Source organism: Sceloporus occidentalis, unplaced genomic scaffold (genome assembly GCF_023333645.1).
Source record: "Sceloporus occidentalis isolate IW3139 unplaced genomic scaffold, rSceOcc1.0.p SCAF_1, whole genome shotgun sequence".
NCBI classification, from domain to species: domain Eukaryota; kingdom Metazoa; phylum Chordata; class Lepidosauria; order Squamata; family Phrynosomatidae; genus Sceloporus; species Sceloporus occidentalis.
Window position 1 is genome coordinate 217,945,277 of NW_028316981.1, and position 22,309 is coordinate 217,967,585.

Consider the following 22,309-nt stretch of genomic DNA (forward strand, 5'->3'; position numbering starts at 1 on the left):
ACATAATAACAATAAAATAATTATACAAAAGCAGATATAAATAATAAAGAATACAACAATCATAATCCAAAGCACATGACATATCATAATGCCTAATAAAAATACAAAGCACAAAATCAGAAATACATAACATGGTAATAATTAAGGCCTAACATCTAGATGGCAATTCCCGACACACCCCTGGCAGCAAAATAACAGAAAGGCAATACAATAATGCAATATAGCAATAATACAGTAACAACAAGACAACATGGTCCCTTTTACTCCCACAATCATTCTATAATAATGGTTTATTTTATTTTTCAGTTTGTGTTCCCCACCTCCATCCCATGGAGCTTGGGACATAATAATAAAATTTATAAGACAACTACAGGCAAAAGCATAAAGGAGAATAATCAGAAAACCAGACAACCTTAAAAGCAATTAGAAACATCATGTTCAATAGTATAATTGGAGCCAAGTTCTGTGCCCAAAATAAAAAATGTGCCCTGAAAAGGTTCATTTTGTTTCATGTTTTGTGTACTTAGGGCACAAAAAGAAATCTGTTGTATTTGGCACAAAACAATCTAGTCTTAGAAGATGTATAGAAAAAGGGCATGGCTGACACTTGCCACCTTTGAACCACTGCAGAGAACTTGCCTGGCCGTTCCAGCCACAGGGACCCTAGAGAAACTACCACTCAGGTGCCCCAACTAAGGATGCGAAAGCAGAACATCCAGCACTGCCTCCTCCCAAGGGAAGTCAGTCTGGCTCCGCTCTGGCTGAGCTTCTGGCAAGCAGCCAGGCTGCATTTTTTTGCACGGCCTTTGGTCCTTAGAATCTCTTTTAGGGTCGGCTTTTGGGAATGTTTTAATTGTGACGCTTTTACAAACTAGTTTTAATCTTTTTTAAAGATGACAAAAGAGTAAGTGTGTGCTCCAGCATACAGGTATTTTTGCTGATACCAGTTGTGCCTTTTTGACCATTGCTAGTTGCTACAACTAGCCAATTTTGGACAATTTTGCCTTATCGGGTGGCTTGTCCATATGGAGAGGCAGGATGTTAGCCCCAGACTCATTGGCCTGTTACAGACAGCCAAAATAAAGCTGCTTCGAGTCACAGTGGAGGTATGGTGTTTCAATGATGCATGCGTCCTAAGAGTCCAGAAGTCGTACCAAAGCCACGCTCCAGCCCTAAGGACTGGAGTGCAGCTTTGGTGCAGCTTCCGGACTCTTAGGACACATGCATCATTGAAACACCATACCTCCAAAGTGACTCGAAGCAGCTTTATTTTGGCTGTCTGTAACAGGCCATTGTTTTCCTGCAGTTCCATACAAGGAAAGGGCTATGTGTTCTTTTGGTTATTGTGGTTCTCTCCTCTGAAAGGGAAGGAGTGTAAGGGCACTGGAAGGTGGCACTACTCTTTCCGTTCTTCTCTCTCTCTCTGGGTGCTTTCAGATTAGGGACCTTATCACACTGGGGTTTTTGAGCTCAGAACTAGGGTAAGTGCGAATTGAGTGATGCGGATTCACGTTAGAACGTTCATGTATTTTCAGACCTGGTTGGTTTTAATTGGGCAGCTGTCTTGTTTCATTTGCAGAATTTTATGGAGGGTCTGGACAATCTTCTGTTCTATTTGTAAACCTCTCAAGTCTTTTGCTTCATTTTTCCTTGCAATAGATAATCTGTTAAAGAAGGGAAGATTGAGCAGCAGCAGCAAAGTGTCTTTTACTTGATACTAGGAGCCATCAGACTGGAAACATCCTATAACAATCTCATAAACACCTACTGGTTATCCAGATTCAGTGGGCATTCAGGTGCTGATCATTACTCATTTTGTTCCCAGTGTGGCAGATATTGATCACACCAGAGCTGGACAAAGCACAACCCTGTAAATATTTCTGGGCTGCAACTTCCAGCATTCCTGTCCATTGGCTACACTGGTCTAGGCATGCTGGGATTTGCAGTGCTGCTTCTTCTGGAGTCCTGCACAGTGCCCACCTCTGCTCTACATGGACATGCCATCTGTGAGGCTCTGGGAGACGCGGTCATGTTGGCTCAGGAGTCCTGGGAATTGTAGTGCAAGAGCTCTCATTGGGACAGTTTCCCAGAGCTTTGCAAACTTCAAGACAGTTATGTAACTGATAAAGGTATGCTTAGCATAGAGATGGATCTTAGGTAGACTCATACCTAGAAACATGAGTTTCAGGAACCACAACAGACATCCAGTCCAACTCCTTGCCATGCAGGAATATACAGCTGAAACACTTCCAAGAGATAACAGTCCAATCTCTGCTTACAGACCTCCAAACAAGGGAGAGTCCACCACACTCTGAGGCAGTCTATTCTGCTGTTGAACAGCTCTTTGAGTAAAAAGGTTCTTCCAAATATTTAGGTGGAACCTCTTTTCTTCTAATTTGAATCCACTGATTCATATTCTAATCTCTGCAGTGGCAGAAAACAAGCTTGCACCATTTTCTACATGACATCCCTTCAAATACTAAAGATGGCTATCATGTCACCTTATAGTCTTCTCTTCTCCTGGCCAAACATACCCAGCTCTCTAAGCTGTTCCTCCTCAGGCTTGGTTTCCATACTTTTTGTCATCTTGGTCATCCTCTTCTGAACACATCTCAGTTTGGTAATATTCTTCTTAAAGTGTTGTGCCCAATATACTGGATATAATATTCAAGGTGAGATACAACCAAAGCAGAATAGAGTGGTACTAATACTTCCTTCCATTTGGACACTATACACCTGTTGATGCAGTCTAGAATCAAATTAGGTTTTTTTGCTGTCGCATCACACTTACTGTATATACTCATGTATAAGTCTAGAAACTATAGTCAAAAATTGGCCCCCAAAACCTTGGTAGACTTATCTACAAGTCAACATAAGTGCTATACTTTAACTTTTTTCAAAAAAGGAACCATCCCCTTCTTTAAGTAGAATGGCAAAAGGTGAGAGCTTTGCCTGCCCCGTAAAGGAAGGAGTGCTTTCCAGAGAGAAATAGTTTGAGAGAGCAGCCATTGGAATGATACAGAGAGAGATACGGGAAGGCGGTAGGAGACAATTGCAATATCATGGAAGAGGGGAGCGTAGTAGGGTGCTTGTTTTCCCCAAATTGTTTCCCAGCTCAGATAGTGTGGATAACCTTAGTGACAGCTCCTCTGGTTGAAAATGCGGCTGCTGAATGCCAGCTTGGGGAATGGAAAAGAAGTGCCATTCAGGATTTGATTCTGGATGAGTATGCCAATGTGGTCTGCATTACAGACCCTGGTGGTACAGTGATTAAATGCATGTACCGCAGCCACTCACTCACAAACCACAAGGTTGTGCGTTCAATACCAGATAGGGGCTCAGGGTCGACTCAGCCCTGCATCTTTCTATAGGTCACTAAAATGAGTAGCTAGCTTGTTGGGGGCAATTAGGTTACACATTGTAAACCGCTTAGGGAGTGCTTAAGCACACAATATACTTGCTATTGCTATTGCTATTACAGAGACCTGGCTGGATGAAGGTGTTGGTGCGGGTGCGAGGAAGTTAATCTCTCTCAGCTCTGCTTGACAGGTTTTCTTTGCAGAGGTGACTGAGACCTGAGAGGCCAGATTGGTGGAGTTGCAGTGGGCTATCATATTCCCATCCACCTGACCAGATGCATCATCCTACAGTCTACTAATTTTGAGTGTGCTTACGTAAAGGTGGATTCCAGGGAAAGAATACAGATTCTGCTGGTCTACCGACCACCCCACTGCTCAATGGAATGCGGTGGCTGAAGTGCTTAAGATGCTGACTCTGATGATTGCAAGATCGGCAGTTGGCAGTTTGAGGCCCAGGTGCTGCATGATGGGGGAGCTCCCATCACTAGTCCCAGTTTCCGCCAACCTAGCAGTTCAGAAGTATGCAAATGCAAGTAGATAAATAGGTACCACTCCAGTGGGAAGGTAAGCAGCGTTCTGTGCAGCCATGTTAGCTGCATGATCACAGAGTAGTCTCCGACAATGCTGGCTCTTCGGCTTAGTAATGGAGATGAGCACCGCCCCCTATGGTCGGACACGAGTTGACAACCCTGTCAGCGGGGAATATCTTTACCTTACCTTTATTGAAAAATAGCTTCATTTATATACCGCTTCATACTGAACTAACAGTGTCTAAGCGGGTTACAACTGTAAGCTAATTGCCTCCAACAATCTGGGTACTCATTTTAGCAACCACCTCAGAAGGATGCGAGCCTCAGTCAAGCTTGAGCCCTTTTGCTGGTATTGAACTCTCAACCTTGTGGTTTTGAGTGAGTGGCTGCAGTACAGGCATTTAACCACTGCGCCACCAGGGCTCCTTGGTGACCACCCCACTACTGACCACCCCACTGCTCAACAGTCCCCCTTCCTGAACTAGACAGAGTGGTCTCGGAAATGGGGTTGGAGTCTCCTTGTCTAGCAGTGCTGGGAGACTTCAATATCCATGCTGAGACTGCCCTGTCTGGAGTGGCTCAGGACTTAATGGCCTCCATGACAACCATGGAGCCTGTTGCAAGTGTTATCTGGCCCTACTCATGTCACTGGGGGGCACTCTGGACCTTGTTTTCTGTGCTGGATGAGGTGATGGTGATCTTGGTGTGGAGGAACTTTGCTGCCCCCTTGCTTGGCCACCAGGTGTAATAGTGGGAACAGTGTGAGATTCATGCCTAGTCCCATAACCCTGCTGTGGGCTGTTCAACAGTGGAACACTCTCCCTTGGAGTGTAGTGGAGTCTCCTTCCTTAGAGGTCTTTAAGCAGAGACTGGATGGCCATCTGTCAGGGATGCTTTGAGATTTCTTGCCTGGCAGAAGAGGGTTGGACTGGATGGCCCGTGTGGTCTCTTCCAACTCTATGATTCTATGAAATTTCATGAACAGACCATTATCTGGTCAGTTTTAGGCTCATTGGGATTCAGAACCTATGCAGGGCTGGGGGAACAATTAGGATGGTCCACCCCAGGAAGCTGATGAATTCTGAAGGATTCCTAATGACTCTTGGGGGGGTTTCTTAACTTGGTAGACAATTGTGTTGAATGGTCACCTCTGGAATGGCCATGGCAGAGGACACAATCTCTCCTGAGGATCCTTTCTTATGAGGTGGAGCCAAACCAGCTCCTTGGCTTTCTAGGCAGTTGGCAGTGGTAAAGTAGGTGAGACAGAAACTAAAGCAATATTAGCAGAAGACTCCTAGCAAATCTGACTGAACATGGGCTAGAGTCTATTTGAAGGCCTACTCCATGGCAGTGCAGGCAGTGTATAAAAAATATTTGTGGCTGCCACCACTGCATCTTCAGTACTGTCCAGCAGAGCTCTTTTGAGCGGTCTTAGATCCATTGCACACTAGTCCTCAAGTAGAAAATGCAGATCACTCAACAGCCCACTGTGAGGAATATGCATGGCATGTTGCAGATTAGCTCCTACTTGGATGCTGTAGTTGATACAGTGCCAGTGGATGTAACTTTGCCTTCTGCTTGTCCAGTGTTAATGGATACATTTCAATTTGAGCAGCCTGAGGATGTGGACAGGATGCCCACATGTGTGCTAGACCCAGTGGTGTCACTGGGGTTGGCGTCACCTGGTGCAGTAACTCATGATGCCCCCCCCCCCAATTGACTTTGTCTCATTCCACACCATACAGAATCCTTTGTAATGTTTTTTGCACTATTATAATTCCCATATATCACTGAATGTAATGGTAATAGTTATGACATAAACAACTAGTAAAATTAAAATTATACCTTTAAATTACAATATCATGTGCACAGGCTAAATGTATTTACATGTTCATAGTTTCATGTGGTTAAAGTGAAAATTTGGTATAAAATGATGTTTTTAAACAATTTTTTTTAAATAATAGAAGGTTAAATTATTTTTTTAAAAAAATAATTTAAAAATTAAACATTTTAAATGCTTTTTTTAAAATGGTGCCTCTATTTCTACTTCCAGTGAAACTTGCCCAACTCATACCATCTCTTCAGTGATTTAAAGGGATTCAGGCAAAGGCTACAGCCTGTTTCTGCCCAAAGGCAGATGTTTGAGAAGCAGTGGTGTCACCCCTTTAGGATGTCACCTGATGTGGTCATACCCTCCCCACACTCCACACTGCCCTTGCTAGACCCTTGCCTTTGTCCCGGACTATCAAACAGGCCAGAGGGAGATTGGCTGAGTGGGTGAAGTGGGTGGTCAGTACCTCCTTACAACAAGGCAGAAGTCCAACTTGCCTAAAGGAAGCAATTGTAAGGCCTTTGTTGAAAAAGCCGTCCTTGAATCCCTTTATAATGGACAATTATCGGCCAGTGTCCAACATACTATTTTTGGGCAAGATATTACAACATGTGGTGGCCTCCTATCTCTGGATGTAATAGATTATCTACATCCATTTCCATCTGATTTCAGGTCCAGTTATGGGATGGAGACAAGATTGGGAGCCTTGGTGGACGACCTACTCTAGGAACTGGACAGCAATAGCAATAGCAGCTGTATTTATATACCACTTCACACTGCACTAAGTAGTCTCTAAGCGGTTTACAACTGTAAGCTAATTTCCCCCAACAAGCTGGGTACCCATTTTAGCAACCATGTAAGGATGGATGGGGAAGTGTGGTCCTGTTGGTTCTCCTGAACCTCTCAGCAGCTTTCAATACCATCAACCATTGCTTGGATGGGAATTGGAAAAATCTTTAATGTAGCTCTTTTCCTTCTTGTAGAGGTAAATCCATAAAGTGGTGCTGGGGGAATCCTGTTGGACCCCCTGGTTCTTGGCTTGGCTGATTTCGGGGTTCTGTTTTGTCCCACATACTATTTAACATGTACACGATATAGCTGGGAGCGGTCATCCAGAGTTTTTGGGCATGGTCTCACCAATATGCAGATGACATTCAGTGTCTGGTACAGGCCACCCTCACCGGCAGCCCTGTGGCCCCAATCCGGCATTTTTCTGGGCCATGGAGAAATGGCAAAATGCCGCTTCTCCATGGCCTGGAAAAGGGGTATCCTTGGGGCTTCATGCTCCCAGACATCCCAGCGCTAAAGAGGAGAAAGGGGCAGCTCCTTTCTCCTCTGCACTGTTGGTGCAGCCATTTGGTTGCCACACCAACAATGCATGCGCCCAAAAGGAGCTCCAAAATGGAGCTCCTTTTAGTACCACTGGTAAGGCTCAATAAGCACCCTCCAGTGGGGCAGTGACGTGTCCTGTGCAATGCACCCTTTGGATGTGTCACACAGGACACGTCATGGATGCGTGCCGCATGTGGGCAGGACCACGCAATCATGGCGGCGCCCACACACACTAAGGTTTGGGAGCATGTAGTTACTGCATGCTCCCTAGTATCGCCGCCACCATGCCCTTTTTGGCTCGTCTGTCTTGGGCCTTAGTTAGTCTCAAAGGTGCTACAAGATCTTTCTACATACTGAGTCTGCCATCCGTATCCACAAGACTCTACATCCATAGATTCAACCATCCATGGCTTGAAAAGATTATCCACCCCTCCAAAAAAAAAAAAAAAATGGATGGGAAGTGATAATGCATGCAGCTGAATGCTGAACAGAGATTAAAGGACGGAGGTGAGAAAGAGGAAGCCCAGCCAGGAGGACGTTACAGTAATCAAGTCATGAGATCACTAGGGCATGGACCAGGATCTTGGCAGTAGAAGCGGAGAGATATGATCCACATCCAGTCTGGCAGGAATGGGCCTGATCCTGCTCCTGGGATTTTGGCTTGCTTTGTCCAAACAGGATGAAGTGAGGCTGGGTGCGGGGAACCCAGGCCTTTTGTCCCATGTGGACAACCCCTAGGAGGAGTCATCTGAGCACCATGATTGTACTTTGGGGAGGATACAAATGGAATCTCTTGTTTTACTGATTCTTTTAGGACATGCTTTCTAGCAAGATACAGTGGACCCTTGTTATACGCTGGGGTTTGGTTCCAAGATCCCCTGTGGATAACAAAATCTGGGGATGCTCAAGTCCCATTAAATATAATGACATAGCAAAATAGTGTCCCTTATAAAAAATGGAAAATCAAGGTTTGATATTCGAAATTTATACTTTTTTTGAACATTTTCAAACCATGGATGCTTGAATCCGTGCATAAAAAATCTGTGTATAAGAAAGGCAAACTGTATTTCCTATGAAAAGGTGCTTCCAGATTCCATCCTTCACTTATAATCATACACTGTGGAACTGTTCTGTATTTTCCTCCTTAATGTTTTTTTTTTGGGAGTGAAAAAAGAGAGAACTACTAGTGAGGAACACAGAGGATTACAAAAGGTTATACTGTATTGTCTAATTGCCTTTAGCACCATTCTGCTATCACATTCCATGAAGAAGGGAGGGAATTTGCCCAGTAATAGCTATTGGAAGCACCCTTAAAGGGAGATGTCTGTAGACCATTTCATATTCAGAGCTTGCACAGGAGAATTTTCTGTTAGACTGTGCCTAGTTATTTTCAGAAGAAGGATTCCTCTGGCAATAGATGACAAACAAATGTTCCATTAACTGTTCATATAAGAAAGCCTGTAGGGTTTTGTTTTGTTTTGTTTATGGTAATACTGGATTTCTCAGAGAAGACCCCACCTACTTGTCCTCAGTATTGTAGCTGTTCTCTTTGCACAATATCAGTTTCTTCCCTCAAATTTCTTCTTGGACCATAATGGTTACTACTGCATATTCCAAGTTCTCAGACGAAAAAATTTGTGTCTGGGAAAATGGGAAATTTCCCACTAGCTAGCATGGCCCATTCCTTTTGCAACAGGCATGTAGGATGTTTTGGGCAAACACGGAATGCTGTTCATGATATCCCTGATCATAAGAGACTCAACTCTCTCCTTCTGACTCTGTGCCAAGTTTGTGAACATTTATTTTTGCTTCTTAAGTTCCTACCTTAAAAAGAAAACATTCTTGCTACTAGCTTGGTACTCATTTTGATTCTGGACTGTTCAGCCAGTTTTAAACATAATCCATGGTCCAAATAATGGCAAGACAATGCCCTTACTCAGACCATGAACTGCTGGCATGTTGTTGTGTGTCTTCAAGTCATTTCAGACCTATGGTGACCCTAAAGCAAAACTATTATTATTATTATTATTATTATTATTATTATTATTATTATGCATGATTTGTTCGAGGAGGTTTGCATTGCCTTCCCCTGAGGGAGAAAGCATGTGACTTGCCCAAGGTGGGTTTTTTGACACCCACTACTATAAAAAGGAAGGAGGAGAGTAGAAAAGGTTTTAGGAAAGGTTGTTAGCCATGGTCATGGTATCTGATGTTGATGGGAGTTGTAGTGCACACTTCTGGGGAGCGTAAGGTTGGGAAAGGCTGTGCTAGAGCAAGGTTTCACATGGTGATGGGATACAGCAGTACCAGAGCTGGATTGTGGATTACAAGACAAAATGTTGTGTGTCTTCTATATATAGTATGCAAGAATGTGAATAAACTGGAATACGCCTTCATTTGGAGAAAATGGAGTTCTCTAGGACCAGATTAGGCAATGGTGGCCCTTCAGATGTGTTTGCCTTAAAATTGTCATCATGCCTAACTTACATAGCCAGTGGAAAGGGTCTATAGGAGTTGCAGCCCTCCAAAACAGCTCACATCATAGCTGGAGAGATGTTGTTGCTATCCTACCCTAACCTTTCTTTAGGTGGGTCTCTGCTGCCTCCATAGAATCCCTCCTCAATTCACTCCTTACTTCTTTGCGTCTTTCACTCAGGGTTTTTGGCTCTTGCAGCAAACAAGAGGTGGCTGCCTTCCCACATGGTCCTCATTCATCGCTGACACTGCTGCTCAGGTCATAAGGAGGTGTCCAGTAATGCTATGGATGCTGGGCACCTTCTTCTGACTTCAGAAGGACTACCACTGCAGCGGCAGTTCTAGTCATTTCTCAAGGACTGCAAATGAAAAGGCAGCTGGCTGCTCAATGCTATGAAATTCAGGGATTTGTAGTTTTGTGAGATATTTAGCCTTCACTGTCAGAGAGCTCTGTTGCCACAACAAAATACAAATCCCAAGACTCCATAGCACTGAGCCATGGAAGTAAAAGCAGTGTCAAACTGTATTATTTCTGCAGTGCAGATGAGACCATCGTCATCTTCCTGTTCATGCGTAGTCGTCCTCCTGTTCAAAATGGAGAAATGTACAGTACAGTACTTAGGCAGAAAAAAATGAAATGCACAGATATAGGACCTGGCTTGACAACAGTACATGCGAAAGGGATCTAGAAGTCCTAGTAGACTACAAGTTGAACATGTGTCAACAGTGTGATGCGGCAGCTAAAAAGGCCAATGGATTCTAGGCTGCATCAACAGAAGTATAGTCTCTAGATCAAGGCAGGTAATAGTGCCACTTAATTCTATTTTGGTCAGATGGGGACAGTGTTTTAAAAAGAGGCTGCTACAGGGATGAGGACTGGGGTGAGGTGAGGTGATAATCCTATCATGCCATCTAACCTGGAATGAAGCTGACTTTGTGATTCTCGTGTACTTTTATGCAATAAATAAAATTAGGTTACATTGTATTTTTTTTTTTAAAAACAGCTTATTTTGGCTTTGGATGTTGCATCCTATGAAATGCCAAAAAATATACATTGAAATGATGCGTGGACCAGATTGGATTGTCCGGCTCAGGAATCTGATTATTTGTTGCAGAAGATAAATCCCACAAGGGAGGTTGTTAAGAGGTGTTCAAAGGCAAAACAACATTAATTCAGGGGTGCCACGACTTTGCTGTCGCAGTCTAAACCCTGTGGCCAGCCATCTTTTCATACGCCAAGCCGGTATCGTTTATTTCCTTCCTTCCAGTTTTCTCGGGTGTTATGTCGCTACCTTGTTGTTTTTTGTTATTTTCTTGGTTATGCCTTGTTATCCTTCTGTTGCATTCTGTTGCGTTGTTGCAAAGAGGCCTTGCTCTTTGTAGCACATTCTCTCTATGTGTGTCCCCCCTTTCTCTGGCAAATTGGCAATAGGCTTCCCAGGTACCCAGCCTAGGCTTGGCTTGGCTTGCATGATGGCCTCCTCCTTCCTCCTCCTCCTTTTTCCTTGCTTGCTTGTAGGGCTCTGGGCCCTCTCCTGGCCTCCACACTCCTTCTCTCCCTTTGTGCGGTTGCCTGGTAACTGGGAAAAAAGGGGGGATGGGACCAGTTCCAGAAGGGAAAGATGGAGGGAGAGGGGGGGCAGAAAGCAAGGGAAGGGTGTGCGGTTTGTGTAATCCTCCAGGCAAGGCTCTGCATGTTGATGAGTTGCAGGCCGGAAAAAGCAAAGACCAGGCATGGAGTCCTCCTGGCCTGACACAGTGCAAAAAGGTGCAGGCCTTTCCAAGCAAAAGCCATGAAGCCCATGCACAGGAGGTGGCGGGGCAGGAGGGCTGCAACAGAGGGCACTCTCGGCCACCACAAATGCAAGGCTGGCCCTGGCTCGGAGCATTTGGGGACAGTTGCACAAGCAGGCCACGGTGCAGCAATAGGCCTTGCCTGGAATAATGCATGTGTCCAGTTCTGGGCATCGCAATTCAAAAAGGATGTTGAGAAGCTGGAACATATGCAGAGGAGGGCAACCAAAATGGTGAATAATAATTATTATTATCCCTCCTCTCTCTTTTGGATCAAGGTGGGTTCCGAAAATGCAGTGCAAAGAGGAAACCACAAAGCCCTATGGAGAGAGACGTTAGGAGTTGGGTATGTTTAGCCTGAAGAAGAGACAGTTAAGAGGTGGCCTGATAGCCCTGTATAAGTATTTGAAGAAGTGTCATGTTTTTTAATAATGAAATAAAATAAAAATATGACACCTCTTCAAATACTTATACAGGGCTATCATGCCACCTCTTAACTGTCTCTTCATACAAAGAACTTCAAGGGTGTCATGTTGAGGATGGAGCAAGCTTGTTTTCTGCTGCTTTGGAGAATAGGACCTGGAACAATGGATGCAAGCAACAGGAAAAGAGATTCCACCTCAACATTAGGAAGAATTTCCTGACAGTGAGAGCCATTCAACAGTGGATTATACTGCCTTAGAGGATGATGGAGTCTCCTTCTTTGCAGGCTGTTTTTAAACAGAGGCTGGATTGCCATCTGTTGATGTTGCTTTGATTTTGAGTTTCTACATGGCAGAATGGGGTTGGATGGCCCTTGGGGTCTCTTCCAACTCTAGGATTCTATGATTCCATGAGTGTTGGACTATGGAGACTAGGGTGCAAGTCCCAATTCAGCTATGAAACCCACCTTGGGCAAGTCACATTCTCTCAGCCTCAGGAGAAGACAATGAAAAATCTCCTCTGAACAAGTTTTGCCAAGAAAGCTCCAATAAAGGTTCACCATATGTCAGAAACAACCGAAAGAAACAGAGCACAACACACACAAACAAGTATTTATTTACACATGCATGTGCATGCACACACACCAATGCATATTTGATCAACAGCTAGTTTAAGAGGGATTTGGAGGGAAGTGGGACCAGACTACAAACTCCTTCCCTAAAATAGCTTACTTTTCCTTGCAGAGGCTGTTCACAAGCTCCTTCCTTTGGCCTTGGGAGCTAACACTGTGTTTAGGTTGTGGAATGTTGCATGGCTTGTGAAAGACTGAGCCCCTGAGCTTCCAGATACAGACTCCTAACATTTGGTTGCATTGGGTTTGGTTTAGTGATGTGAGACTGCAGACCTAAGCACACACCCTAGGGAGTAGGTCCCAATGAATTAAAGCATGTTCCAAATAGACACGCTTAGGCTTGCATTATGATGTGAGTAAAGCATAACTCAAAGTGGAATTTAATTTTGTGTAACCGTGAACTGCAGCAAAATCTGTGTGTGAATGCTTGCTTGAAGTGAGAGGAGAACCCCTTGCAGTATCACCTCAACCTCAAACTCAGTTGCTGGCTTTAGGCAGGTACCTGTTCTCTGGGCCTCAGCCCTCCCTATGTATAATGAAGATTGGGATACCAACAGACCTCTTGTAGCAAGCCATTAACTTATGAGGTGTCCTTGGGCAAGCCATTCTCAGCCTTAGTCTGCAAATACTGGCTTCTCATAAGGGCAACCCATGGCCTGCAAACTGCATCCCTTTACCTTATCTTATGACATCCCTGGTACCCACCTCCTGTACCATCCCTTGTCACTGCTATGGGAAAAGGGAGACCAACAAGCTGGTACATGCTTATAGGCCCAGCATTGGAGCGTGCCGGATAGCGTGACATTTGACTGCAGGCACATTGGTTTGCTTGCCAACCTGTTGAGTGTTCTGCTGTTCTTTTTTGGTACCTGTGGAGCTGGAGGCACCTGATGAGGCTGTGGCTTGTGTATGTGTCTTTGTGTGTATGTGAGACAGAGAAGTGGCAAAAACTAGACTGGGAAGGAGGGGGGAAGAAAATGGACATACAGTGGGTCCTTGGTATCTGCTGGGATTTGGTTCCAGGACCCACCTCTGTGGATGCCAAAATCCATGGATGCTCAAGTCCCATTAAATAAATGGTTCCATTGCACAGGCTCGAAGGATAAGAGATACAAGGACTCCCTGAAACAACATCTCAGGCTTGGCCAAATTGATCGCCAACAATGATCCACCCTGGCCTCGCATCGGGAGGCATGGAGACGCACTATCCACGATGCTGCAGCCTTTTTCGAAAGCTCACGGCGAACGAGTCTCAAAGAGAAACGACAACGCAGAAAGAGACACAACCCGGAAACATCACCCAAGGAGACTTTCCACTGTGCTTTCTGCAACCGGACCTGTTTGTCCCGGATTGGCCTTTTTAGTCACCAATGCGCTTGTACAAAGCACAGGATGAGTCCTTCCTGAATCTTCGTTCGCGAAGCAAAGCCAGAGAGAGTAAAATGGTGTCCCTTATATGAAATAGCAAAGTCTAGGCTTGCTTTCTGGAATTGATACAGCGAACTCTCAATATCTGTGGGCCTGCCATCCACAGATTTCAGCATTCATGGATGACAAGCCCTGTCGCTTTCAATAAGGGTGCATGCACACAGCCACATTAGTGGTCACATACACATCACGCCCACCATTGAGGACAATGGGACTCAAGGTCCTGTGTTTTTCCTTATCCACAGGTGATAAGGGTGGTCCAGAATGGATCCCCCATGGATATGAAGGAAGACTGTATATTTTTGGAACTTTTTCAAACCATAGATAGTTGAATCCAATGATAAAACATCTGTTGATACAGTATAGGAGCCTCTGTGTGTATGAGAGAGGGGCGGGGGATATGGTGCACTAGAGAAATCGTGTAGGGTGGTGATAAACTGTACTTACTCTTGAGATTGTTAAGAGAGACAGACAAGCAGGGTTACACTCTAACCATGCCAACTGCCAACTTGTGACCTTTGAGGGAGTGTAGCTCTCAATGAGAAAAAGAATTTGGCTACTGCTGCTTCACAGAGGTTTTTGTAGGTATCAAAACTATGTAAATGCATATTAGGCACTCTGGATATTTTAACATTATGCAACATTAAGCATCAGTTAATAAAACTGAGACAAACGATTCAAGAAGTAAAAGAAAGAAGAAAAGCAAAAGTAAAGGGTGACAGCAACAGAATCAGAACTATGAACTGTACTGTCCAATGATTAGTGTGCAAAGATAAAGAGAATTACCACAACAATCAATGCAAATTAATAGAAGTCAACAACAAAAAAGGAAGAACAAGAGACATCTTCCCCAAGATTCTGGAATTCAAAGAGAAATTTAAAACAAGGGTGGGAAACCTCTGCAATCAGAAGAACAAAATACACAACCACAATGAATTTTTAAAAAATTATAGAAGCAATACACGGAAGAGCTATAGGAAAAAAATTGAAAGGAGGAATGACATATGGGAAGAAGAAACATATGAAGATGAACCCCAAATTTTGGAAAGTGAAGGGAAAGCCACACTTAAAGCAGTTGGGAAAAATTCATTGTCAGGAGCAGATGACATACCAATAGAACTTCTGCATTTAGCAGAGACAGAAACAAATTTAGTTCTAACTAAAATCTGCCAACAAATATGGGGGGGGGGGGGGGGAACTGGCCCACAGATTGGAAGCAATCAATATACATCCCCATCAATGAAAAAAAAAAGAGAGAGAAGACTGCAGTAATTACAGGGCCATTGCACTGATTTCCCATGCAAGCAAAGCCCTGCTCAAAATCCTATAGCAAAGACTCCTATCATACATGGAGTAAGAAATCCCACAGGTGCAAGCTGGATTCAGGAAAGTAAGAGGCATACATTGCAAACATACAATGGATAATGGAGTGCACCAGGGAATTACAGAATAACATCTGCATGTGCTTTGTTGATTACACCAAAGCTTTTGACTGCATATATCATGAAAAGCTATGATATGCCCTTAAAGAAAAGGAAGTGCCACTACATTTGATTATCCTGATTTGTAACTTGTACTCAAGACAGGAGTCTGCCATTAGAACAGAATACAGTGAAACAGAATAGCAAAGCGGGCAGGCAAGGCTGAATTCTGTCACAATATTTGTTCAACCAGTATGCAAAAAATATCATATGCAGAGCAGGTTTATACTCAGAGGAAGTCAGAGTGAAGAATGGAGGAAGAAACATTAACCTAAGATATGCAGACGATACCATACTACTAGCAGAAGACAACAAAGCCCTGGGACAATTACTTAAGAAAGTCAGTAAGCAAAAGTGCGAAGGTAGGCTTAAGGCTGAACATTACAAAAACACAAATGATGCCCATGGAATATCTACATGAATTCATCCTAGAGGAAAAGAAAATCGAAATAGTCCGATTTCCCATACTTTGGATCAAATATTAATTACAATTGAGACTGCAGTTAAGAAATCAGAAGAAGACTAGGAGTGGGAAGGGCAGCTATGAAAGCACTAGAAAACATCCTAAAGTCCGCAGATCTACTGAGCACTAAAGTTAGAATCGTTCAAGCCATTGTATTCCCCATCATCATGTATGGATGTGAGAGATGGACAGTAAAGAAAGCAGATAGGGGGAAAAACCTCATTTGGGATGTGGTGCTGGAGAAGAGTACTGGGGATACCACAGGCAGCTAAAAAGACAAACAGTTGGGTCCTTGAACAGATCAAGCCTGAACTCTCTCTGGAAGCCAGGATGACTAAACTGGGGCTGTCATACTTGGGCCACATCAGTCAAAGACTTGGTAGATGAGTCTATGATTGTATGACCTGAATAGAGTGGTTGAGGACAAAGGGTCTTGGAGGTATCTCATTCACAGGGTCACCATGGGTTGAGGGTGACTCGAAGGCAGTTAATAATAATAATAAGTTGTCTGGATAGTTTACGGAACATAATGATAAAGCAGGAAGGGAACTTGGAAGATCATCTTGCCCAGGAGTCCATTGACTCCTGGGCCTTGGAATCATAGAATCATAGAATAATAAGAGTTGGAAGAGACCACAAGGGCCATCCAGTCCAACCCCCTGCCATGCAGGAAATCTTAATCAAAGCCATCCAGTCTCTGTTTAAAGACCTCCAAGGAAGGAGACTCCACTACACTCTGAGGGAGTGGGTTCCACTGTCGAACAGCCCTTACTGTCAGGAAGTTCCTCCTAATGTTGAGGTGGAATCTCTTTTCCTGGAGCTTGCATCCATTCTTCTGTGTCCTGTTCTCTGGAGCAGCAGAAAACAAGTTTGCTCCCCCCTCAATATGACATTCCTTCCAATTTTTAAACAGGGCTATCATATCACCTCTTAACCTTCTCTTCTCCAGGCTAAACATCCTCAGCTCCCTAAATCATTCCTCATAGGACATGGTTTCCAGACCCTTCACCATTTTAATCGCCCTCCTTTGGACATGCTCCAGTTTCTCCACATCTTTTTTAAATTGTGGTGCCCAGAACTGGACACAATATTCCAGGTGGGCCCTGCTTTCAACCCTTGGTTACTCTTTGGGTGGCTCCCAAAGCTGGATGGATCCCACCTACTTCCCTCCTGCAGCCCAGATGACCACATGAACTGTGATTGGGAGGAGGAATACTATTTCATGGCTTCCAAGGTTCTTTTCCCACTGCTGCCAATAATGGGAAACTTTAGGAGATGGCACTGGCAGGGGCTTTTTCCTCCACCCCATCTCATTTGGGGGCAATGGTAGTCTAAACCTTCCTGTTCCCTTATGCTCAGATGTATGTGTGCTGGTGTGGGAAGATGATGTGCCTCTGTGTTCGCACCCACATCAAACCAACAACAGATGTAGTCCTGAGGGCAATAAAAGGTGTGCAACCTGACAAAGTGCAAACTCCTGGACAGTGCCGGCCCTGGAGTGCAGGAGGCAGTCGGAGCACCCTGGAGGATGGCCATCCCAGATTCTTCTTGCATATTTCTAGGGAAGGAGAATACACAGTCTGTTCCACAGATATTTCTCCTGAACATCTCTCCTAATGAGAACATGCAACAAGATTCAAATTACAAGTTCCCTCCTAAACATTAGGAAGAATTTCTTCATTGTAAGAGCAGTTTAACTGTGGAATAAATTGTCTTGGAGGGTGGTGTACTCTCCATCTTTGGAGGTCTTTGAAGCGAAGTGGAATTAGCATCTTTCAGGAGTGCTTTAGTTGCATATTTCTGGATGGCAGGAGGTTGGACTAGGTGGTCTTTGTAGTACCTTCAAACTCGAAGATTCTATTATTCTAATAAGGTACTGAAATATCCTTCCTTGCAACCTCCACCCAATAATTCTGTCTCTGCAACAATAGAGAACAAAGCTGTTCCATTTTGCTTGTGGGAGCCTTTCGAAGGTTTGAAGACCACTATCATGCCTACCCTTAATCATTTTTCTATCTAAGCATACCAGGTCTTTCAGTAGTTCCTTGTAGGATGTGGTTTCCAGACTGCTCAGCATACTGGCTGCTGTGCTCTGGATGCACATGTTTGTCTGGAAACATGGGTCCCAAAACTGGACACAGTATGTCAAATGAGGCTAGATTTATAATGCAAATTAGAGCAGAATTATTACTTCCTGTGATGTGGAAACAGACCCTCTCTAAACCATTACCTAAGTCATTTATAAAAAAATGTTGCACATTACAGGGCCTAAGACAGGTTCTGTAGTTCTCTGCTCAAAATCCCCTACTACGAGGATTGTGGACCATTAAATCAGCTTCTTTTAAATTGTGGTTTCTAACCAAATGTGGACTCCATTGCCACAATCTACCAAACAAATAACTATTACAATATCTAAATATTAAATAACCTTAATCTTATATAACCTCCACAAGGCTATAGTTATTAAGAAAAAATGATTTGGGAGTGAATCCTGTTAAATTCAGTAGGTAGGCCATTCATGTTTCTGTATGTGCCTTCAGGCCTTATGTTCTTTGAAAAACAGCCTACAGTACCTGGTATTTGTTGGTGGTCTCCTATCCAAGTACTAAACAGGTCTGAACCTACTTAGGGCCTGAACAGAGAGGCCAAAATAAAGCTGCTTTAGGTCACTTTGAAGATATGCTATTTAAATTATGCATGCTGGAAGCCACGCCAAAGCCACACTCCAGTCCTAAGGACTGCAACACAGCTTTGGTGCAGCTTCTGGCCTCTTAAAGTGCATCTGTCATTTAAACAACATACCTCCGAAGTGACCTGAAGCAGCTTTATTTTGGCCTGTCTGTTCAGGCCCTTAGGCTTGTTACAGACCGCCCAAAACGGGTGGTCTGCCACGGCCGTCATTTGCAGCGCAGAAGAGCCCCAGCGTACAAACTGCGTGGCTCCTCCGCGCTGCAAAAAGAAGCCCCAAAATGGTGCTTCTCTTTGCGGCGCGGTTATGACGCCGCGAGGCGCCGCCATTTTGTACAGACTTGGTCCGTACTAGGGTTGAGGGGCATCAGGAAGTGACGCCCCTTCTCAACCTTAATACGCCCCTTCCTAACCCTAGCATGCCCCTTCGGCGCGTCTGTAACGCGCCTGCGTTTCCCAAATAGGATCTGGTATTTAGGCAGGCTCACTGGGACCTATTTCTGGTCAAATATTAGGTCAGATTTTGCTGTGATCCATGAAATCTTCTGCTCACATCTCTTGTCATTATCTCATTAACTGATCTTAAATAAGTCATGGTGGCTGCAGAATTAAGGCAGTTTGACTTTGCTTTAACTGCCATGTGGCTCAATACTATGGGGATTTGAATTTTTTTAAGATACAGTATTTATACTTCTCTTTGTCAGACAGCCCTGGTGCCACAACAAACAACAAATCCCAGGATTCCATAGGATAGAGCCAAGACAGTTAAGGCAGTGCCAAACAGCATTAATTCTGCAATATGGCTGCAGCCAACATTTCTGTTGAAATATGTGGATATGAATGCTGACCCATCTCACACAATGGTGAGAATTCATTGAATAATCTATGAAAACTCTACATGGGATCTTAGCAATACTAAACATTAGTACTAAATTCTCACTATTGTGCTCACATGACCAGTCAAAACAAAGAGTGGATTTGTGATTATATTTTGTTATTCAAATGCAAATGTGTGAGCACAATGTCCAAGTCGAATACCCTTCACAAACATGCACTCTTCAGTTCTGAACAGAGAGGTAATCTCAGCCCAGAATTTTGCAATCTTATTACATTTTATTACATCCCACATTGTATATTTTTAAATTTCAGAAGTTAGAATTAGTCACAGACACATTAAATTAAGCATTGTAGCTTCTAGACAAAATATTTTGAAAGTGACATAGTTAACAGAATATTTCCTTAAACTCTGCCTCAGTTCTCCAGCTGTAAATGAAGATAACAATCTTTCTTCTATGAAGAATTGTTCTAAGCACATTTGGGAAAAAATGTATATTAAATTACCATATAAAATAGTGAGAATTAAGCCACTGTTTATAGCAAATAATAATAATAAATCAAATCAAGTCCACATTATGTCTAGTATACACAGGACCATGCTCCCCCATCCCAGTTTGCAAATATAACACTGAAGACTGTTGATGTGTTTAGCGTCTGCCAAGTATGCTTCTATGGCCAAGTACTGAAATTTTATTGCATTATCACTTGATAGCAGTGGTAGCTTCAGCTGTTTTGTGTAAGAAAAACCTTTTCAGAGTCTTTTCTTGTCTTGAGTAGAACTACTTTTTTGGATTTGATATTATACAGAGTGTGACGCACTACTTGAACTATTTGGTATTCCTTCTCTACCATTTCACAAGGTCACATAATCTTAACTATAAGACATTTAAAAGTTACAGTAACACTGCAAAAGCAGTGAAATTATTCCAGATCGAAATTAAAGCAAGGGGGTCATCAGTTGAAACCACGCCTGAAACAGGAGCCTGATAAGCCCTAATGCTTATGTCTGCTCTGGACATACCTTTATTTATTTGTTTTCTATGTTCTTGGTCTAACATTCCAAGCAATGTCAGATAGCTGGAGCTACCAACCATTCTAATTTCCAATAGCATCTGCAACATAGCATTGCTTGGGAGTATTTTTGGAAGTTCAGATAGTGGCCAGATCCAGATTTCAGCACAGAGCAGATGTATGATGTGACACAGAAAAAGACGTTAGGCTGAGATGGCAGAAATCTGTACTGCTGTCCCAATGAAGGTTGATGGATGTACAGTCAGCCCCCCACATCCATTGATTTTTTTTATCCAGGGATTGAAGCACCCATAGCTTTAAACTTCTTCAAAAATACAAAAATTCCCAAAAACAAAGCTTGATTTTGCCATTTTATTTAAGGGGCACCATTTTATTATGCCATTGTATTTAATGGGAATGAACACCCACAGATTTTGGTATCGGGGTGTGTGTGTGTCCTGGAACCAAAAGTCAGAGGATACCAAGGGCCCACTGTATGTATTATATTTTTAAATGCACTACTTTGTAAAATAATCTCTTGTTACATCACAAACTAAACATGTAACATTTCTTCCCTCATTTAGGTAGGGAGATTTTATACAAGAAGCCATCCAAATATATTATTCCATACCTTCAGTTTGAAATGGCACAGTGCAGAAGTCAACCCCCACAGTCTGCCTTACTACTCTGTAGAAGGCCTTACTGCTCTGTAGAAGAACAATATTTCTGCTCCAAACTCTGGGAGAGCAGACACAGAACTGATCTATACATAGCAGAACAAGGCAGAATCAAGCAAAGCTTCTTGTAAGTAGGATAACTGGCCCAGAGAGAACACTTTTTTTAGTCTCAAAGGTGCATACTGATATTCCAAACTAACATGGCTATATGAAGTCGAAGGCTTTCATGGCCAGCATCCATAGTTTTTTGTGGGTTTTTTCGGGCTATGTGGCCATGTTCTAGAAGAATTTATTCCTGATGTTTCTCCAGCATCTGTGGCTGGCATCACCAAAATAACATGGCTATGTCTCTAAATCCTGGCCCAGAGAGAGAAAGCTTCCATTGTCTAGCCTGTTTCCAACTATTTAGTTTTTATAGAGTTTTTAACTTAGTTCTTCTCAAAAGGTCCATAGCTTCAGTTTAAGGTAGCATTGTTCATTCAAATCTCCAGATTTTATTACAGCTTTCCAAAATTGAATGACCTGTGCATTTGTTAAGTCTATGACCCTCATCATCATCAGCCAAAATGCCAATTGTCATAATGGTCCGGTTGGAGTTATAGTCCAGTTAATCTGACAAGCACCTGGTTGGTGAAGGCCATTTTAGGCAGCCTTCATTCTTCTACATGTGTAGAGTTCACCTACTTACAGACCAAGTTCTGCTTTTGCAACCTAGCCTAAATCAGGCTGTAATTGAGATGCTGAAGGTCAATGGCTATGCAATTTATGTCAATTGACATGTCAGTTCTAAACTTCCTTGGGCCAAAGCCCCAGGAATTTTAAAAACATCCTTCCCTTGTTCTTGCAATAGCTAGAAAGACCATCAAACAGACTTGTGGCACTTTTAGATAAGTGCATCTTAGCATAGGAATCCAGGAATTAATAGATGTGGTAGATCCAGAGGGAACAGAAATGCAAAAATTATGAGCGGAGAAAAAGGATTAAGTGATGGTAATAAAACAAACAGGAGTTGGGTGATAATACAGACAAACATAACATGAACTAGTTAATGTATAAGGTGAAGAAGTCTTTGTATTTATGGTAGTTCTCAATAATCCCTTGATCAAATCTTGCTCACCCGTTTCATTTTGGAATCTGCTTTCTTTTTGTTTCAACCAGAGAAGTTGCACTTGACTCCAAAGGCCTTCTGAGGGTCTTTCCAGATGGGTCATTTTTTGCAACTGCTATTTTCATTTGTTGTTTGGGTTCTTGGCATCTTCCCTCCAGGAAGCACTTCTGTCCTCGAGTTATTGCTTTTTCACAGCACTCAGCTACCAGTGTTGTATTGGCAGCATTCTGTTCAAAATTAT

General features: G+C 43.2%; 1 protein-coding gene across 5 annotated transcripts in view; it reads left to right on the forward strand.

The window, feature by feature from the left end:
* LOC149323454 (atrophin-1-like) overlaps positions 1–22,309 on the forward strand; it is an 82,336-nt gene that overhangs the window by 12,031 nt on the left and 47,996 nt on the right. Inside the window, exon 1 of one of the 5 annotated variants that reach the window (XM_089488954.1) lies at positions 3,892–3,923. The exons of the other annotated variants lie outside the window; for them this stretch is intronic. The gene's annotated coding sequence lies outside the window, so the exon portion shown is untranslated. Of the gene's footprint in view, positions 1–3,891; positions 3,924–22,309 lie in introns of those variants that run through there. 5 annotated transcript variants of the gene reach the window in all.